The sequence below is a fragment of the Triticum dicoccoides genome, chromosome 5B (assembly GCF_002162155.2).
Source record: "Triticum dicoccoides isolate Atlit2015 ecotype Zavitan chromosome 5B, WEW_v2.0, whole genome shotgun sequence".
NCBI classification, from domain to species: Eukaryota; Viridiplantae; Streptophyta; class Magnoliopsida; order Poales; family Poaceae; genus Triticum; species Triticum dicoccoides.
In genome coordinates this window covers 310,162,144-310,174,434 of record NC_041389.1, presented here as the reverse complement: position 1 = coordinate 310,174,434, position 12,291 = coordinate 310,162,144, and positions in this window count along the sequence as shown.

The following is a 12,291-nucleotide window of genomic DNA, read 5'->3' as shown; positions in this document are numbered from 1 at the left end:
AAAACTTCATTTATAAATGACGCAGCGCCTACTACTCGTTCTCCTATATACCTTGCGCTTGGCATCTCCAAAATATTAACCTTGCGATTGGCTCTTCGCTTCTTCGGGAAGTCGAGCAATAATGGTACTGCAGTATATATCGTTCTGGCTATATGAGACAGAATGAATTGCTGCACATCCACCATGTGGGTGAGGGTCGAGGGGCGAGGGAGAGTGCATACTATTACGTCTGTTTCAACATGGACTACATAGGGAGAAAAATGAGTGAATCTACACTCTAAAATACGTCTATATACATCAGTGTTTGGAGTATGTACTAGTAGTTCATATTGAAATCTACTAAAGGACATATATATTCCAAACAATATAATAATCTCTCTAACCAAAGGTAGGGACGAGGAGTAAACGCAGGGAGTAGTAAAATTTTCTCCTCGTCCTGCGAGCCACCGCGCGCGTGGGCGAGGGAGTGGGCGTAATGCATACAGTACTACTACTGTAAGCAAGCTTCACCTCATCCTGCGAGCCACCGCTCCTGTGGGCGGGGGAGATGGCGTACTAAGAAAGCTTCTCCTTGTTCTGCGAGTTGATGGGACACATCAAAAGTACTCCAGTGTATAGAGCCTTGCCTCTAAGGTAGGCCCCACATGGTTTGCCTCTTTTTTAATATAACGCGTCAAGTCGCAATTTATTTGTTCACCCGTGGTAGACGATCCTCCCTCCATCAAGTGGACAACTAGTACACGTGTCAAATTACCATGTGGGCTGCCTTTTCATACAAAAATGAGCTCCACCGTGTACCCGCGCGGGTGTGGTTGGGAAAGAGACGGGAGTACGTGCGTCGCGCGCGCACCTCTTCTCTTCGTGCATGTCCCCCACCTACGTGGGTGTGTGTGAGAGAGATACAAACCTAGACAGATGGCGTGTGCGTTTGTGAGTGTTTTTTTTTGTTTTGGGGGTGATTTCATGAATGTATTTGTGGGAATATGTGTCGATGACATCTCAAACAAAATTTTGCATGCAATGTGTGTGAAATGGAGGCCTATCCATATCATATATTTAGGGACGGTCGGTCCACGAGAAGAGAGGGAGGGGTCATAGATATCGATAGAGTCGAAGAGAGGATCAAGTGGGTGGGTGCGAGATCAATGAAGAGAGCCATCGAAATTGTGTGTGTGTGTGTGTGTGCACGCGCGCGCAAGTCAAAGATATAGGGCGACTGACCTATCGGAACGTCAGAGGGCACATGTCAAGTTTGTGTGTGGGAGGGAGACATGACTAGAGCGCTCGATGTACCGGTCTGTGTGTGTGGGAGGGGGTGGGGGCAGGGGTAGGCAGAGGCCTAACTATAGAGGTAGAACGACTCGTATATGTGTTGAGAAGGAGAGACCCAGCTATGTCTTGAGGGTGATCGGTCGACATCCATACATAATTGAAGGACGGGAAATAGGACGGGATATAGAGAGAGGAGAGAGAGAGGGAGGGAGAGGGGTAGAGTGCTGGATGGGTGATGGAGTTGCTTCTCGAAGATGGTGGGAGAGGCCTACTAGACAAACTGAGGGTGGAACTACAATATTATCAATAAGAGTGGGGATGTGTTTCTGTGTGTGCCTGTGCGTGATAGCTCTATCGGGACGCATCCATGGATGATGAAGGGGAACCATGTGTTTGGTAAGCAAACCTAACTAGATCGGTAGATCAATTGTTGTTTGTCGGAGGAAGGGAGATACATAACTAATGAGGTAGATCGATCGACGCGTGGGAGAAAACGAGTTATAAGGACCTAGCTAGCTATATGTATAGTGGGAGATCGGTCGGTGTACGTCCATTTGTTAGAGGAAAATAAGGCCCAGCGAGATGGATAGACAGAGAGAATGGAGCTAGGAGGTGATGCGAGAGGCCCAGCTACTAGCTAGATAGGGGGAGGAGTCTGCGGTTTTGAGATCGATGAAAAGAGGGGCGGGAGTTTACACATGTGTGGGACCATATGAGAGACACGAGGCAAGGACACATAAAGGAGGAGATTGAAGGTGCGTGTGTATGTTGTAGGAAGACATCGCTGGAGAGGTTTATTGATCGGTGTGTGTCGGAAAGGAGTTGTGGAGACTCTGGGAGAACGACCTAAAGAGAAAAAAAAATGAATGTGTGTGATGGATAGAATGCCGAGGGAGGGAGAGGGTGAGGAGGGCATGTGCATGCACATGAGGAACTTAGTGGTAGTTACAAAGGTTAGAGGATTGTGTGGGTGTAAGAGACTAACAAAGATCATAATTTGATATGTAAGTGGATTCATATATTTGAATAGGAGATCATAGTGTTATAAACATATGCATGCATGAATATAGCGGTGATACACGTGTTGTGGTTTTGCACATGTTATACCATAATGTGATAATGCATGGCGTTTGCAACTCACAGCTAAATGTCGAACAATCTAAACCATACTATACACCGAACAATCTTACATTTTATTTGAATTTGTGATAGTGTGTGGCGTTTGCAGCTTACAACTAAATATTTAACAATCTAAACAATACTATATATCGAACATTCTCACATTTTATTTGAATTTGTGGTAATGTGTGGTGTTTGCAACTCACATCTAAATACTTGTAGGCGTAGGGGGCGGGGCACCATACATTATGTGATAAACACATTATACATATGAGACATGGTTTAGATTATGAAGATCTAGCTAGAGCTTGAAATGTACTGTGATTTGAAATCAACATAAAGTGGATTAAAAAATCGAGTTCGAGTTCATATAGTACACATAGTTCATATGTAACTCGAGACTAATCATGTGGTGTGCTGTGAACATAATACACAAACGATGGTTTAACTTGACAATAATGGTGACTGTAGATCTTATTAAAATAGAGAAACGAATTCAAATGGTTTGACTTTGTAACCTTCATTATTGTAGATCTTATTCAAATAGAGAAACGAATTCAAATTTAGTTCATATTGAAGCGGTAGTATATACGTTTGGAATGCACTAAAACGTTCATTTGAGTAGTAGGTTGCATGCATTATACACGTGGCGAAATATTTTAATTGAACATAACATGAATTCAAAGTTTTGAATGACATTTGTAGTGCAAATTGATTTGGTACAGCGCACGTTAGGCTTGTCCGGAAATTTCAACCCGCGCCTTGTTAGCCCGAAATATTTAAGATATATCTTTGTCTCGTTGTGCTCCGACAACACCCTCCATCTCAACCCGCGCCTTGTTATTCCAAAATTACAATGCGCCTGAAAACTCCCACCTCCTATGAAATCCCGACACGCGAAATGCCCGTGATACCCCTGAACCAAAAGAACCACCTCAAATCGGTGGGGGTACTTTCGTAACTTACCCCACATTTCAGACAAGCGCATCCCTAAGCCATGGTTCCCCACTCCCATCCCATTCTCCCACCCATTCATACACCGAGGCCGCAAAAACCACGAAGCCCCAGACCCTCCTTCGTCTGCCACCCAGCCGGAGCCTCTTCCCCGACGACGTCGTCCACAGCAACACCTCGACGTCCCTCATCCATCGTACTGGATGAGGATCCGTCATCGATCTGGTCGTCCCGCCGGTTCAGCCACCCCGTCCTCCACCTCCAAGGAGCTGCCCCGATGTTCCCCTTGTCTTTCACGCCACCTCCATTCCCACACCGTCGTCTTCGCCTGCACCACCGGAAGAGCAGCATCATCACTGTTTCCTTGGATGAAGCCGCGGCCTAATCGGCGCCACTAAAGAGGTTGTACACTAATCGCCGCATTTTCTTCTTGATTCGATCTCACGATGCTGTCGGCGCTCGGTCCCAAGCCGACATGGTGTGGCTCCATCCACGGCAGCATCGCCGGCCACTTCCTCCACGGCGTCGCTCCCTCGACGGAGATGTCCACATCAGTAGGAGCTGCTGCTGCTTTAGCTCTCGCTCGCGATGCTGCTCTCCTCTTGCTCCCGGTCCCCTGCCTGGTCTGCTCTTGCTATGGCTCTTGCTCGTGCTGCTGCTCTCGCTCTTGCTCTTGCTTGTGATGCTGCTCCAATTTAGCTACACTTCAGTCGACTGAATCGACTTTTCGGTCTGTCAATTTTCAGAGGGTGGGGGGGCTCGCCGGAGTTAAGGAAGAGCCAGCCGCAGCGGGGAGGGGGCTCGCCGGAAAGGTACCCCACTATCTATCTTAGGGTTCAGGGTGGGGGCGGTGGTCGCCGGCGGTGGTGGGGCGGTAGCATGGGTATATCCAGAGAAAAAGCTCGACACGGGGGGGCCTAGAGGGATGGTCGGGGCGGCGGCGGACCGGTGGTGTGGAGTGTTTTCAGGACGGGCAGGGCGACGCACCGCCGGCCGCAGGCGGCGGGGGGCGGCTGTTTGGCCGGTGGCGGCTGGCGGCTCAAGGGGTTGAGGTTGAAGATGAACTGCAGGTCCTTGATTTCGTATCCAACGGCTGCAAAATCGACTGATCAGAGATGAAAAAGTCAGTCGAATGACTTGTAGCCTCACCTCTAGTGCGTTCAGTTTCGATAGTAAAATTCAGTTTCGACAGCAAAATTCAGTTTCGACAGTTAAGGTTAGTTTTGACAGTTAAATTCAGTTTTGACAGTTAAGTTCAGAGTTGAGCGGCTGGTGTATTTTACATCTAGCACTTTTTGGTTATGTATTTTATGTCATCTATTGGAGATGCTATTAGAATTCCACTCAGGTTAACATTGTCTCTCTTGTCCTGCTTCAGCCTCGGCATCGTACAACTCACTGGAGCTGCTCCAACGACGAAACCCTCCATCACAGCGGAGCAGTACCTCGGGCTCCATCTCCAGACGCCTAAGATCTTCTTCCCCTCCTCTGACAGCCAAGTCAGCCAGAGCATCCTCACCGGCCAACCCAATCACGCTGAGATCGACATGGCTTCGCCAAAGAGGTTGTACACTGGTTGCATCTCTTTTTTACTCTACATGTTATATATATTGTCCACTGAGCACACGTAGTAATGTGAAAATACGATTATTTTATCCTACTATATGGCGAGCAGTGAGGTACCAGGAAACTTAGCTATCCGTGATGGACTCTCTTGAACACCATCATTATTTATCTCTGCGCGTTTGAGTTGTGCATTTGTCGATGGGCCTGGGAGTTGAGCTAGTAGGGTAGTGGCCTAGGTCCAAAGTAATAGAAGTAGCACAAAAACATTTTTTAGTGTAGGCTTTTCCTTGCTCAAGCCTACCTACTAGAATCACCAGTGCTTGAAAGGAAAAGTGAATGAAAAACATGGAATTGGAAAGTTTCCTATGGTACTACTATTCATGAATTTGGTTCAAAGGAATGGAGCAAAGGAAAACTGTAGGATTTGTTCCTTTAGTGTCTCCTTGAAAGAAAAACGATACGAATTTTAATTTCCACTTGTCCTCCTTTTCAAATTCCTATTCATGAAGCACAAGACTAAGAGATAGTAGCATAATAGCATTATAACCGTACATTTTCTTGTGGTTTGACATAATCTCACCATGCTTCTTTGCATCCTGTGATCTTCCAATTCTTGTGAATCAAACACCCAGATTGGCAGAAATCCTGTGTTTCTAAATTCTCTGTTTTGCACGTGCATTCCTATCCTATTCCTGTCTAATTTCCTATCCCTGCATTGTTGGAATCCTTCAATTCAAACGAGCCCTTACGGAATTACTTCTCTTATAGATAGTTGTCAAAGAAAACCTTGCGTGGTTTGTCCTACTCCTGCTGCGCTGTCGTCCACCCCAGCTTAGCTGCTCCAACGACAGAAAGGTCCAGCACAGCAGGGATCTGGCCTCCAAACTGTCTTTCGCCGCCTCAGATCTTCCCCGCCGCCGGCAGCCATGAAAACCGCATTACCATCATCAACCGAGCAGATGACCTCGAGGACTACACGGGTCCGCAACAGAGGTCGCACTCTTTCGTGTCTGTTTACGTTATGCATCGCTTATTATTACGTGCTACTTTATTGTCTTGTTCACCGATTAGACTCTGAGTCAGCTCCAAACTAATGGTCAAACTTGAATTTTTAAATGGTTGTGGGGTACATATCAGGGATGCAATCAATAGTATCTATCTACTATCTGGTTAATCTCTGGTGTCTACTATGAGTTTCATGTTGGGTGGGAAACAAACAGTAAAGAAGCCATTAACTGTATTTTTTTAACTGAAGCCATTATCTGCCTACTATTATTGGTTTTGGGTCTCCACAGGTTGCTACCATCACTCTGGATTTCTGCATGCACTCCTTACATAATCTCACTATGTTTTATTCCTATGCATGACAATTATTGTAAACAATGGAACTGAACATGTAGAGAAAAAGAGACGAGCCATGTGTGGCAATAAAAGTTCATGCAGACGTCGCTCCATGGTAGGCGCAAAGGCAGTCCCCCTCCACCCATTTCAGATTGTAATCAAGAGGAAGATATCTGTTCTGAGGGGGATTCAAAAGGAGAAGACCACTCCTATTTACCCCCTGAGGTCTTCGCTCTAACTTGGCATGCTGATGTTGGTTATATCATGCATATGGTGCCTTGCATTGCTTACTTTATACATCAAATATGTCATCTGCTTAGTTTAGACATCATTTGTGCAAATGCCATCTGTTTAGTTTATTCATCGTTTATGTGAATTATGCAATGCCATCTTGTTTAGCCAGGCATCATATATGTGAATTTTGCAATGCCATCCTGGTTAGCCAGTCATCTTATATGTAAATTATATCAGGCCATCCTTTTTTTCGTTACGTATTACATTTTTTCAACAATGTTAGTACATTCAACTGCTCTTCGTGTGCATCAGCCATTTGACACGGTGATGGAAAATTCTAGAGTGAAAAAGGTCTTCAGAGCATACTATGCTATCTAACGAAGCGCATATCTTGCCGGTTACGGATAGCTCCTTGGAGGAGGATCCAGAGACAGATGACCAGTCCTACTCCCCCCCCCCCCCGAGGTGTATGCTCTAACTTGGCAGGGTTATGTTGTTCATATCATGCGTATGGTGTCTTGCATTGCTATGTCATTTGATTAGTTTAGACATTCTTTGTGTGAATGCCACCTGTTTAGTGTCTAATTACCATATATGTGAATTGTGCATTGCCATCTTGTTGCAAGACATTATATGTGTGAATTATGCAGTGCTATCTTGTTGCAAAGGCATTATATATGTGAATTATGCAATGCCATGTTGTTTAGCCAATCATCATGTATGTGAATTATATCATGCTATCATTTTTTTTGTATTACGTGTTCCATTTGTCGACAACGTTTGTATATTCAATTACTCTTCCTGTGCATCAGTCATTTGAAGCAGTGATGGAAGTATTTGGAGTGAAAACAAGGTATTCAGAGCAGACAATGCTACCTGCTAAAGAACACATCTTGCTCGTTACAGAGAGCTCCTCATAGGAGGATTCAGAGACTGATGACCAGTCCTATTTCCCCCCTGAGGTCTATGCTCAAACTTGGCAGGGTTATATTACCCATGTCATGCATGTTGTCTTACATTGCTTAGTTTTTACATCATATATGGATTGCCATCTGCTTACTTGCTTACTATATAAATCATATATTTGAATTATATCATGCCATCATGTTTACATAGTGCATACACAACATCTATCTGAATTATGGCATGACAACCCATTTAAAAAAGACATCATATAGTTATATCATCTCATCTTGTTTAGTGTTTACAGTTATCATATTTTGAATTATGGCATTCTATCCATGAATGTATGTGAATTATGGCATGCCAACCTATTTCATAAACACATTATATAGTTATATCATGTCATCCTATTTACATAGTCATCATATTTTGACCTATGTCTTTCCATCTTTTTTAGTTAGCCATCATAATGTGAAATTGTGTCATGCTATCCTGTTTAGTTAGCCATCATATATGTGAAATTGTGTCATGCTATCCTGTTTGGTTAGACAACATAAATGTGAATTATTTCATGCCCTATTTTATTCCCCACTATCCATTGCACCTGTCTATCATACAATGTCTGTACTTTCAATTACTTTTCTTGTTTATCAGCCATTTGAATTGGAGAGGGTGATGGCAGTATCTAAGGGAGTAACAACACGGTCTTCAGAAAAGATAGTGCTACCAGTTGATGCAGATAGAACCACGGTCGTACTTGCCCAAGAACCAACTCCACCACACATAACCCAGACTCTCGTAGATTGTACCCCTACCCTGTTGGACTGAGAACCAGCTACACCCCTTCTAACCCCAACCCCGACAGATAGTAACCCAGTTCCAGTTGACACAACACCGTCTCCACCATAGAGCACCCAAACACGAGCAGTTAGTAAGGGAACTGCAGTGCCCAAAGCACGAGGACCACCACTCCGAATCCCAACTCAACGCTTAAAGGAGAAGAAGATTTGTTCTCAGGTCAGTTTTTGTAGCTATGGTTCATACTCCTTTGCTCTTGCATTACTGTATTTACTCATACCAACTATTTTCAAATTTGAAGGATGGAATTGAAACTCCAATGGCGCAACAGGTATGTTTTAAACCTGTTTCTTTAACTGGTTTTCTCTTGTAACTTCCTCTATGTTGATTTCAGTTTCAATTGAATAAACAGTTATGTTCTCATGTCATGCACATTACAAGTGCTGTTATTGCTCTATAGTTTCCCACACTTATATTTTGTCTATTTTGCTTAGTCTTGAACAAATATTATTTGAACTGTGTCTCTATCTTGATTTGGCAACAAAAACTAGAATGATATAGACCATAAAGTGACCATGGTACATAGATATATGTTTGTTTCATGCTTTTATCCTATCCACTTTACTACTGAACTCATTTACCAAAATGAGTTTCATATACAACATGGTAAACCTATGATGTGTCTGCTTGTTTCTCTTTTAGAATGCGGACAAAATATTGGAGAATAGTACTCTGTTATGCAATGGTAAAGGAAGTAATGCAGATAAGGTTCAAGATAGTGAGACATCCCTGTTGGTCTCCAAGAAAGCTGATAAAAACTATCTTGACGACAGTGAGAGAACCCAAAAGTCATGTCTTGATGTAGTGTTCGAGTTACTGGCCATTACTGCTGGCACAAGCTCTTCGACCTCGCTGCCTGAATCAGTTCGTCTTCTTGAGTCTCAACTTCAAGTTGAAAGACATCGATCAGATGTGCTGCAACAGGAAGCTGAAGGACTGAGAAAGTCCCTGTAGAATCCAGATGCATACTTTCTGGTGCAACGACAAGCGCTGGAGGATTTAAGCGCCAAACAAGAGAAAGTTAATAAGCTTGCTAAGCATCTTGCCAGCATTATGGGTACCCAGGATATTGTTTCTTGAGATCTTCTGGAGTGGTTTCAGTTCTGGACTTGTTTTGTTGTGGCGTTTATTTGCGCTGGTCGCCAACTTTGACAACCAGTGTATATGATATGTTGCTTTATATTTGCACTGGTGGCGAACTTTGATGCCCAGTGGATGTAATATGTGTAATAGCCGTGATAGCCTAGCGTAAGTTGCTTGCTTATTTATTTCTTGTTGTCTTGTTTATTTGTTTGCTTGTAGTGAGTGCAGTTCTTTTTTCGCGGTTTGCTAGTGGCCGCAATAACCTATTTTTTAAAACTAGGCCACAATAACCATGGGCTACATATTTACTGTAGTGACACTGGGCCACCTACGGGCCGTAGAAACAATGGGCCTTCTACGGGCCGTAGAAACAATGGGCCTCCTACGGGGCATAGAAACAATGGGCCTTCTATGGGTCATAGACACAATGGGCCTTCTTCGGGCCGTAGACGCAATGGGCCTTCTACGGGTCGTATCATAAATGGGCCTTCTACGGGCCATATGATCGATTGGCCAAACATTCGCCAATAACAGACCGCATTATGGCCGTAAATGGGCTAGAGTTGGAATCGTCCATTCATGGGCCGACCATAATGGGTCGTCGTTAATCGGCTGTATTTGATGACGCTATGGAAAGGGCCCAACATAATAACGGGCCACAAACGGGCCGACTGTATCCACGAGCTGAATTTGGCCCACAAGCAGAAAATTACAGTAACGGGCCGTAAGTAACCGAATGCTGGAAATGAGCCCAAGAATAAATGGGCCATGAGAAGGCCGAAAGATAACGTGGGCTGGAAACGGCCCAATGGAATAATGGGCCGTTAATGGGTATAAAGTGATACACTGTTCATTACGGGCCAGTTTCACCACGGGCCGTTAATGGGCCAAGAGTTACAAAGGGCCTCATATGGGTCGAAAGATGTCATGGGCCATACATGGGCCAGAAGTTAAAACGGGCTGGAATCATATTGGGCGGCCCATATGATGCTACTAGGCCTAATTTGGATAGGTCTTAACGGGCCCTGGGTTAGCGGGCTGTAAATGGGCTATGTGCGAACAGGCCGTTAATAGGCTTTCCGTGGGCCGGCCCGCCACCTTTTAACCAAGTCAAACAGGCCCACCTTTTCACAGGAATGGGCCTCTGTTGGGCCGTGCCACGTGTCAACGTATCATAGGCGCCTTCGGTCCAATGAGTGGATGACATCTGTTCCAACGGTGAGCAGACACGTGTTTCCTCCAGCCAATGATGATTTTACACGTGGAAAATCCCCATTGGTCGGGGCTATTAACGAGTTATCGGATCCAAAACCGGACCCGATAGCTTAACGGTGTTCCGTTACGGTGGATGCCACGTGTCGGTCACCCTTGACGAAAGCACTTCTATGACGCGCGTTTTATCGTCATGGAAGTGGACACTTCCATGATGATAATTTTGGTAATGTCATGGAACACTTCTATGATAGCACAGGTATGACTATCTTGATTCTGTCATAAAATTGTCATGGATGTACATGCATGATAGAAAACGTGACCTACTGTGACAAACACGCATCATCACGGAAGTGTTTTTTTTGTAGTGGTCATGCAAAACGCGTCGCATACTCCCTATCCCCGACGGTTTCTTGGTCATGTGGGAAGGACCACCCTATCGTGCGCACATGCAAGGCTACAGTTTAAAATGTTGTCGCAAAAAGGGGTTAAAAACCGTTTGTATAGCAGCTGTACCAGTGCTAGTGCATCGGATCCCGTGCCATTGCCATTGCCAAGGAGCCCAGGTTTCACAAGAAGACCAAGCATATCAAACGCCGCCTCAACTCCATCAGTGATTACAAAAAGGAAGGAGACATAGAACTTTGCAAATTTCATATAGATATGAATGTGGCAGCCCATTGACTAAACCTCTTCCACGAGCAAAACATAATCAACACCAGGACTCTATGGGTGTTAGATTTATTACGGTGTAAGCTAGACTATTGACTCTAATACTAGTGGGAGACTATTGGAAATATGCCCTAGAGGCAATAATAAATATGTTATTATCATATTTCCTTGTTCATGATAAATCTTTATTATCCATGCTAGAGTTGTATTCACTAGAAACTTAAATACATGTGTGGATACATAAACAACACCGACTCCCTAGTGAGCCTCTACTAGACTAGCTCGTTGATCAAAGATGGTTAAGGTTTCCTAACCATACACATGAGTTGTCATTTGATAACAAGATCGCATCATTAGAAGAATGATGTGATGGACAGACCCAACGGTAAGCTTAGCATCAGATCGTATCACTTAGTTTATTTGCTACAGCTTTCTTCCTCTCAAGTGTCTGTTCCTTAGACCATGAGATCATGCCACTCCTGAATACCGAAAGAATACTTTGTGGGTTATAAAATGTCACTTTGTAATTGGGTAATCATAAAGGTGCTGTACAGGTATCTCAGAAAGTGTTTGTTGGGTTGCATGGATCAAGACTAGGGTTTGTCGCTCCGTGTGACGGAGAGATTTCTCTGGGCCCTCTCGGTAATACAACATCGTGAATAGCTTGCAAGCATGTGACTAATGAGTTTAGTAACGGGGATCTTGTATTACGGAACGAGTAAAGAGACTTGTCAGTAATGAGATTGAACTAGGTATGGCGATACCGAAGATCGAATCTCGGACAAGTAACATATCACTGGACAAAGGGGATTGTATACGGGATTAACGAAATCCTTGTCATCATGGTTCAAATCGAGAAAGATCTTTGTTGAATATGTGAGAGTCAATATGGGCATCCAGGTCCCGCTATTGATTATTGATCAGAGAGGAGTCTCAGTCATGTTTGCATGTTCTCGAACCCGTAGGGTCACACACTTAACGTTCGGTAACGCTAGGATAATATTGGGATACTCATATGATGAAGTCCGAATTTAGTTCGGAGTCTCGGATGGGATCCAAGACATCACGAGGAGCTCC